Source organism: Heptranchias perlo, chromosome 28, assembly GCF_035084215.1.
Source record: "Heptranchias perlo isolate sHepPer1 chromosome 28, sHepPer1.hap1, whole genome shotgun sequence".
NCBI classification, from domain to species: domain Eukaryota; kingdom Metazoa; phylum Chordata; class Chondrichthyes; order Hexanchiformes; family Hexanchidae; genus Heptranchias; species Heptranchias perlo.
Window position 1 is genome coordinate 12,401,369 of NC_090352.1, and position 9,311 is coordinate 12,410,679.

At 44.9% G+C, this 9,311-nt stretch overlaps 1 protein-coding gene across 1 annotated transcript in view; it reads left to right on the forward strand.

The window, feature by feature from the left end:
- The window catches only part of fkbp6 (FKBP prolyl isomerase 6), a 53,556-nt gene extending 45,545 nt beyond the window's left edge, over positions 1-8,011 (forward strand). The window contains exon 10 of the mRNA XM_068008054.1: positions 5,573-8,011. The gene's annotated coding sequence lies outside the window, so the exon portion shown is untranslated. The remainder of the gene's footprint in view (positions 1-5,572) is intronic.
- Positions 8,012-9,311: the final 1,300 nt, after the last annotated feature.

Here is a 9,311-nt window from a genome sequence, read left to right on the forward strand (position 1 = left end):
CTCATGGCTCTATCTCATACTCACCCTCTCATGCATCTGTTTCATAGTCAGCCTCACTCAACCTGCCACTACCTGTGCTGCAGCCACAGGGCATGCATCACATATGTGCAGTAGGAAGCGTAAGGCAAACGTGTCGTGTGCATGAAGGGGATGCACAAGGGTGTTTGAGGGTTTGTCATGGTTTTTACTTATTTTGAATTTCTGACCAACTCACATTACATATTATATTGTCACCACTACTGCCACGTCTTTGGGAATCTTGTCTGGTTTGTGCAATAATGCCCTTTCCTGAGGATCACAATGAAGACCCACAACTGATGCCATCCATTGTGTCACTGCAGAGTGGGTGTAGGTGTATTTGCAGGGCTCTTTTGTGCAGACGACTGAGAGACGTCGGCGATGTCCTCGGTTGCACCCTGGAAGGATGCGGAGGAGAAGTTGTTGAGGGCAGTGGTGACTTTGACAGCGACAGGTAAGAAGATGGTGCTCGGGCCAGCCGGGAGCAGCTCGGCATGAAGGAGGCTGCAGATGTCCACGACTACATGTCGAGTGACTCTGAGCCTCCGTGTGCACTGCTGCTCGGAGAGGTCCAGGAAGCTGAGCCTCGGTCTGTGGACCCTGTGGCGAGGGTAGTGCCCCCTGCGACGCATCTCTCTCTGCGGTTGCCCTCCCTCCTGCTGTGCAGGTGGATGTGTCACAGCACTGTGTTGTGGAGCTCCACGTGTCAGAGGTGGACGGCGTGGTCAGCGAGGCTGGTGATGCTGTTCGCCCTCCGAGACGGTCATGACTGCAGCTACGGCAGCCCCCATCCAGAAGATGTACATCTGAGGGGGTCCGCAAGGTAGGTACATGTGTCTGGACACCGGGGTAAGTGTGCAAGTTGGTGAATTTTCTTGTTAGGAGGAGGGTGGTGGAGGCCAAACTTTGTCCCAAGTGACAGAGTGGCCTCCTGCAATGAGTGAGGGTCTCCCCCCACCACCGTCAAATGGACCTTTGCAGCTGCCACAGGCTGACAGCTGCAACACGTCCATTTCAACCGGGAGTGTTTTCCCCAGTATGGGAAACAGTCCCAGTTGTCTCTAAAATCCCACCCCTCCTCACATATTCCCTTAATCAGGTCTGTTAATGACCTGAAATAGCAATGTAAATAGTCTTAAGTGGCACCCCGCTGGCTTTAATTGCCTGCGGGACTCCCACATGCGGGGGCTGCGCGCGCACGTCGGCGCGTCTGTGGGGAACCCGGAAGTGGGCGGGTTGGAGGCGGGCTCCAAAGCCACTCCGGGATTCCCCAATTTTTGGAGCCCCCCCCCAAGCCAGGAACACACCCGATAGCGGGTGCTAAAATGAAGCCCCATATCTCCTTATGTGGCTCGGTGTCAAATTTTGGTTGTTAACGCTCCGGTGAAATGCCTTGGAATGTTTTGCTATGTTAAAGTCGCTATATAAATGCAAGTTGCTGTTGTTATTGTTCAAGTGGAGTTTAAAAATCCCATGTTGCGGCTTAATAGAGGGACAGGGAATTCTCCTTGTGCCCTGGCCAACATTCCTGCCTCAGCCAGCACCACCAAAATCAGCTTAACTGGCCATTCATAATATTGTTGTTTTAAAGGATCCTGCTGTGCTCAAAATTGCTTTGTTTGCCAACATTACAACAATGACTAAACTGAAAGACAATTCATTGGATGCGAAGTGCTTTGGGATGTTCTGAGAGATGTGATAAAATTCCATAGGGTCTTATTTCAGGGAGGAAGGTATGTCAGTAAGATAGCAAATAAACAGTAAAGCATAAATAGAATTAGAAAAGAAAGTGGGGAAGAGATATGAATGAGCAGAAGCAGTTTAAAACTGTTGTGCAATAATGAGGCTGCTCCTGATAGTTGAGTAGCTTTATAGTGTGGCAGGGCTTGTACAGGCGGTGGTGTGAATTGTATTCCCTCGATCTGTCAGCATTCCCAAATTGGCATGTCTGTTATACCATCGGGGCGTGTGTGAATTTTGTTTGGGATTCTTCGATCAGGATATCGCTTGCTTACTGCAGTGGAGACTGGAGTGAGTGATCTCCACTGTGGACGCTGTAACCTGGGTGCTGTCACATTGGTCTCGAAACTGGAGAGCCTCTGATCTTCCCACATCAAAGGGGAGAAAAACGAATCGCCAAGAAATTCTGACCCTATTTGGTTTAAGCAGCAGTTTATCACTCCATAAAGTTGAGTCCTGAAGCAGATTCTGTTTCATGGCGAAATATCCTAGAAATCTGTCTTGCAGTTGACACGGTTTGAAAGCTTACAGCTGGAACCTGATGTCTGACACTGTGGCTGGCTGACTGGTGGCTTTTATAGGGCCATTGTAAGTGATAGATGACCAATTACGTTTCCATGCAAGTGAGTAGACACCTGCAATCCATCCACTGTGATCGAGCTTGAAGTATTTTCTCAGCCGAACTACAAATTTTGCAACATTTGGCAAGCATCTGAAAACTGTTGAGTGTTGGGATTAGTACAGATCAGTCAGGGGTTGTAGCCTTTGATTAGCTAAAGTGTGGAGCTGAAGGGGGTATGTTTTTTTTTTCACTGTGGTAATACACTGATATAGATTGGATGTTGGGATGTTTCACTGCCTGATCGAGGGTAAGTAGAACCTTCAAACCTACTTTGTTAAATCCATTTTACTTTCTATACTGGGTTGCTTGTTATGATTTAATTATGTGTTGGTGCTTTGGAACCTGCTGGTGCTGCAGATAACACTGCCCTGGCCTGGGTACATCTTGTTCCTGGTTCTCATTAGTAGGTGTTCAAACCTGCATCCATGTCCGTTTGAACATTTATTTTATTCAAAGTTCTGACCATATGGTTGAATTGATGTAATTTAAGTTCTGTCCTGACTGTAGCCATTCTATCTCCATGTTGGGTAGCCACAGATGAACCACACCCCTCCACCTGGGTCCAATTTCAAACCCATTTTAAAATCTGCTGTTGATTTTATCCAGGCTTGGGTCTAGTTGCCTAGAGAGATGGGAGGCATCCTGAAAACCTGGGTGAGATCTGCCACAAACCCAGAAACCAGGCCTTGGGCACTTATACTTTTATGGGGCCAAGTACAATACACTCACCATCTACAGAATCTTACAGAGATAAGCACTGATGAAGGAGGCCATTCAGCGCAACCAGCTCATCCTTCCATTGTAACTTAGTCTCTTCATCACTGCATCTAATTGCCTCTTGAATGATTCCAGAGTTTCTACCTCCATCCAGAGCCCATTACAGGCATTGAGCACTCGGTGACATCCTGAACTTGCCTTTTCCCAGTTTCTACCTATGCCCCCTTGTTTAAGTCATGGCTTAACATGAAATAATGCTCAGGATTAACCTTTTCTATTGTACCTAATATCTTGTGTATGTCTCTCATTTGTCTCCATTCAGGGTTAGAGTGTCTAAGTTTTTCTAGCCTTTCTTTATAACTCAGTCCTCTGACACTAGGGATCAGCCTTGTGGCCCTTCACTTCCAGGGATTGAATGTCTAATCACGATACTCAAGATGTGGAGATGCCGGTGATGGACTGGGGTTGACAATTGTAAACAATTTTACAACACCAAGTTATAGTCCAGCAATTTTATTTTAAATAAAATTGCTGGACTATAACTTGGTGTTGTAAAATTGTTTACGATACTCAAGGTATGGCCTGATCACCGCACAGCCTCAGTACGATGAGTTCGAACTGCAAGGGTAGATTTTACAAATGGAAAGTCGTGGTGCAAGCGTGTGTGCGAATTCCTGATGTGCACTCCCGATACAATTCACATTAGTAAAATTTACCTTGTACTCCACTGACTTTGCCGTAAAGCTCAATATTCAGTTTGCTTTAACTGCTGCTCTGCTATGACTGGACATGGTTGGTGCTGAGTCCACTATCACTCAGATTTCTTTCAGCCTCACCCCCAGCTAATTTGACACCTTTTCATTGTGTAAGCATGTCCCTTCGTTTTTATTTCCAATGTGTAACACCTTGCATTTATCACTATATAATTCATCTGCCATAGTCCTCCCCACTTGCACATTTTGTCACGGTCCTTCTGTAATTCAGAGACTTGATCTGTTTCTCCCCTCCCTTGCTAATTGCAGCTCATTCAAAATATCAAAGCTGTGCAAACTCCCCTCACCCTTTCGCCAAGCTCCTCATATCCCATTCATTTGAGTTCAAGCTTCTCACCCTTGCTTTCAAATCTGTCCATGGCCATGTTCTGCCCTATCTTAGTGATCGTCTCCTATCTTGAGTCGTTACAAGTGCCCTCAGCCACTCTAATACCAGGCTTCCTTCGCTCCACCACTGTTGACCACTTGTTCAGCTTGTTCCCTCTGAAACTCCCTACCCAGTTCCCTCTACATTGCCACCTCCTTCCTGCTTTCAAAAACCTCCTTGAGTGCTTCTCTTTGTGCATGCCACGCTGAGGCTGTCTGCTTGCCCTTGACTGTGCCTCTCAATACCATCCAAGTCTCTCCTCTTACTCAAGCATCCACTGATTGACATGTCTCCCTGCACAGGCAGCACTATAGATATACAAAGTTGTATTTGTTTCAGTTGTTTGTCGTCTCTGAAGTTGATCAACTTAATTACGTATTTATATCCAGGTTACTTATCTAGATCAAACCGGAGGGGCTGCAACATTGGTCTCTGGGGCACTTCATTTTGTCCATCACCCCAGTTTGACATCATTCCCCTAACTAGTGTCTGCTGCTTCCCCCGTCTCAGCCAATTCCTTATCCACTTCCAAGTTTCACCTTCCCTGCCTTAAGCTTGTGCCCACAAGTTCTTCGTATAATAGTTGGTAGCACTCTTGTCTGAGACAGAAGGTTTTTAGGTTCATGTTTCTCTCAAGGACTTAAGCACATAATATAAGCTGACAACCTGATGCAGTACAGAGGAAGTGCTACATCGTCTTTCAGTTAAACTGAGACCCCTGTCTGCCTGTTTAGGTGGATGTAAAAGATCCTATGACATTAATCAAAAAGCAGGGAGATCTCCCAATGTCCTGGCCATCATTCCTCCCTCGATGTTCAATATAAACAGATTACGTGCTCATTTACATCATTACTGTGTGTAGGATTTGGCTGCTGTGTTCACCTACATAACAGTAAATGCATTTCAAAGTAATTCATTGGACGTGAAACACTATGGGATGCCCTGAGGATGTGATCTACCTCAGGAGCCTGGCCTACTAGTACCATGAAAGGAGGAGGTCCTCTTAGTGTAGACAGTCCTCCGCTGTGAACAGGATCTTATTGTGAGAGAAAGCAATGGGATAGAAGGAAGGTGTTGGTTGTGGGTTATGGGGGGTAATTTTAACCTAACCAGCCTGGTGGGAAACTGACAGGATCAGGTCGGCCACCCGTTTTATACCCTGTCCGACTTTATTCTTCACTGAAGTCAATGGAGAGTTAAAACGGGCGGCTGACCCCCATCTCGTCAGTCTCCCGGCGGGCAAGTTAGGTTAAAATGACCCCCAAGGTATATTGAATTATATTTGAGACTGATTTTATATTGAAGTTGCTGATATATTTGCCCTTTTCTTGGTAGGACTCTTCCAACAAAGATCTGGTGGGCGATCCAGTGGAGGAATGGGATCTGTTTGCTACGAGATGACAGTAAATATATACTCTACAAATGTTTAAAATGGAACATGCATTTCAATACGTTAAAATATTTCACAAAGCTGAAGTTAATTGTTTTCTAGACAACTCTCATGTTTCAGGTAGTACCTCTCTTCTGTTTGCTGAGAGCTGGCTGCCACCATGTATGAGAGTCAATTACTAACTGTAGGTGCTGACACCAGATTCTCCACATGCACTCACTCCATTTTTTTTTAGAAACTGTTGAGAGATTAACGGTTCATTACAAAATAGTAAAATTAAAGGTAAAGTTATTTTGGTAAAAATTGTAGCAGTGAATGGTATTGAACATTCGTAACTGGTAACATGGCACCTTTAATATAATTTGATTTTTAAAAGTTTAATGGTGAACACCTTTTAGATTTGAGGAGTGTGTGTTGTATACTTTCTGTTGGTACAGTGGGGTTATTTCCCACCCTGGTAGAGAGCCACTGGTCTCACAGTGGAGGAGTGAATCAACCTAAACTGGCAGTCACTTCCCTGTGTATATTCCATTGCCGAGAGCTTTGTTTAATTTTCATTTAAATAAATGGTTTGGTTAATTAAACCTGTCTGGCCATTGCAAAGCTTCAATTAAATGGGTAAAATATGCACAGCTTGGAGTCTGTTTATAATGGGCCGTCCCTGTGAACTGGCTCTTGTAATAACGAGAATGGATCTCATTGATTGGCCTTGCTCTTAACCAGCAAGCCCTTTAATTTTCCACCTTTTTATTATATTTTATAACCATATATAACTACAATATTTGCTCTGTTTATTCTCCATTTTATATAAGCAGAGTCAACATTAAAAGGAAAGTTTAGGCCTGGTCTGGAGCTTCTCCTGCTTGGGAGTACCTCCTAACTATAATAACTACCGATCATTCCAATGCCCTATATGTGTGGTATCTTGCCATTTTAAAATTTCCTCTTGTCTAAGTCCGTTGCCCTGGCTCTGTTTTTGTAACTGGAAGAAGCCTCTGTCCTGGACAGTTCTGTTTTCTGCCCGTGGACTTCAATTATTTTGTAGGTATATTTTAACTTCCATCTTGTTGAAAAACATCTCAGTTCAAAAGTGTCTCAATTCCTAGAATCCTTTCCTTGAACCCTCACTGCTGCTCCAGTCCATTGGGTCACAGCTTTGGCCAAATAAGCTGAATGCCAAGTTTGTAAGAAGCTGGAAAGAAAATGGATCCAACAATGGCTCCTAGAATTAATTGGGTCCTAAAATGGTGGAATTACATGGAGCCGATCCCACTCCTCGGGGCACCTGCACAGAATGTGTTGCTCTGTCTAACACTGGGCGAGCAGTGTACCGAGTGTCAAGGCAATCCTTCTAGCCTGCAACACCGCACTCTTCAGAGTTACGTTCAGCTAAAGTCACTGTCAAAATTGTTTACTGGGCACAGCGGTAATTTTGGTGCCGGCTAAATGACTAATAATGATTGTTATAGCGATTGAAACCATCAATTTCCTGAGCACTTGGGTTTTTCCCTCCCATTAGAGAGTCAATAGATCCAGCACTGGGTGAGTTGACATGTGAACAGAGTGGAATTCTCAGCCCTCTTGATTACCTTCCACACTGTCAGCTCTGGACTAGCTCTTTTTTGGGCAACAGCTTATTTAGGGTCCAAGTCTAAGCAACCCCCTAAAAACTTCAAAGGCACCATTAAACTATGTGGGCCTTTCTGGTATGCCCTTTAAAAGGAGCGTCTAGGCCGGCAAGCTCCAGACCAGCTCCTAGTTGGCAAGGAAACTGCTGACCTTCTGGAATAAGACAGGTTGACCCTGAGGAATAAGCACCGCTGCCAGGCAGGTCAGTGGGGCTTCAGAAGGAAAGCCTCCTATATCATAATGGAGAAGGGGGTTAGCAATTGGTAGCTTTCCCCATCTCAGCCACCTGTCTGCCATGTGTTCTGTGAACAGTTGTATTTATTTAGTGCCTTCAATGTTGAAAGAAAACCACAAGGAACATCAGAGCAGGAAAGGACACTGAGTAATAGGGGTCTGGAAAGTTGGATGGTGTGAATATCTTGAGTCAGACTTCAGTGATGCCTTCTATGGTTGAACAGCTGACCAACACTCACTGCCCAGGCTCGCACATTGAGAATGACCAGCTGAGTAAGGTGCCATTGGGGGTGGGGGGGTCTTCTGGAGGCTGGGGAGCCGACCGTACCATCAGGAGAGGAGGAGGCGGGAAAAACGAAACTGTTTTGGGACTGAAGGGGTTAGAGGCAGAAAAGACATTGAGTTCTCACAGGACTTTCTTCAAGTGTATAACATAAAAGGTATTAAATAGAAGTCAGTGGAATTTGTGTAAGAGACTTCAATAAATCAGTTGTGAAATAAAATGCCTTCCTTCTGCCAGACCTGTAAGCTCCTTTCTGCTGTATTTACTGAAATATATTTAGACAGGATATCCCAGTTAAGCTGGAAATCTCAGTTGCTGAGAGTTCTTGTAGAGGGGGTAACACAAAGAGACAACACTACTACAGGCATGGGTACACTGCAAATCAAACTGCCTATTGTGACATTTCTAAAGATTTAGGTCATCAGCTGTACTACTTGTTTCATAATTAACCTTCTTATTTAATTTTTATAATGCCTTTTGCTAACCTCTGCTTATCAAGGATTCCACTTCAGAGATCCAGTGTCAGCATCTAGCACTCGGGCAGGTACAGTACAGTTTAGATGCAGAGTAAAGCTCCTGCTACTCTGCCTCCAACCTCGGGCCTCAGCCCCAACCCCAAGAGACCATGTTCATTGTCCTGTTCAGTCTCCCACACCAGCCATTTGTGGCTCTCTGAGCAAGCTTGTGAATTGGTGCAGTGGGCCCATACCCACTAGAAACTGGATGGAGACTGCCCGGTCGGTGTTCAATTGTTATTGAACAGTTGAGATGCTGGGCATTAGTTAAATGAAGGAAGCTTTCGACAGCTGGCCTTTACTCTTAGCATGTCCACTTCCTCTGTTCCTACCTTTAGCTGGATGGTAGCAGTGTAACATTTTTCTGGTTGGAATGACTGATGCTGTTTGTTACCTGGAAGTTCTATCCTCTCCTCCACACTAATTTAACCACATTCAACCCATACTCCTTCAAGACCCTCCTTAAAAATCTACCACTTTGGCAAGGCTTTTAGTGACCACACTTAATATCTCCTTTGGCTCGGTGTCAGTTTTTGTCTGATTACACTTCTCTGAAGCACCTTGGATGTTTTTCTACATTTAACAGTGCCATATAAATGCAAGTTGTTTTTGTTGCTGAAGCTCATTTAAGATAGGACCTTTCTAGCTAGAAGTGAGCTAGCGCAAGTGGGTGTCAGCGACGGAGAGAGAAATAGAGCAAGGTACACACAGACTCAGGCCACAGTGTTTGATTCACCTGCCAGCTGAACAACCATGTGCATTTATATAGCGCCTGTAATGTAGGAAAATGTCCCAAGACTTTTCACAGAGGCACAAGAAAAACAAATAGACAATGAGCCAAAGGTGCAATCAGGAGGTGAAAGTGGTGGGCTTTAAATATGGTCTTAAAGGAAAAGATTAAGGTGGAGAAAGGGAGGGTGATGTATAAGGAGGGAATTCCACAGAATGGGACATAGGTGACTGAAAGCACAGCCGTCAATGATGGGGCGAAGGAGGGGACACACAAGAGGTTGGAGTGTAGAG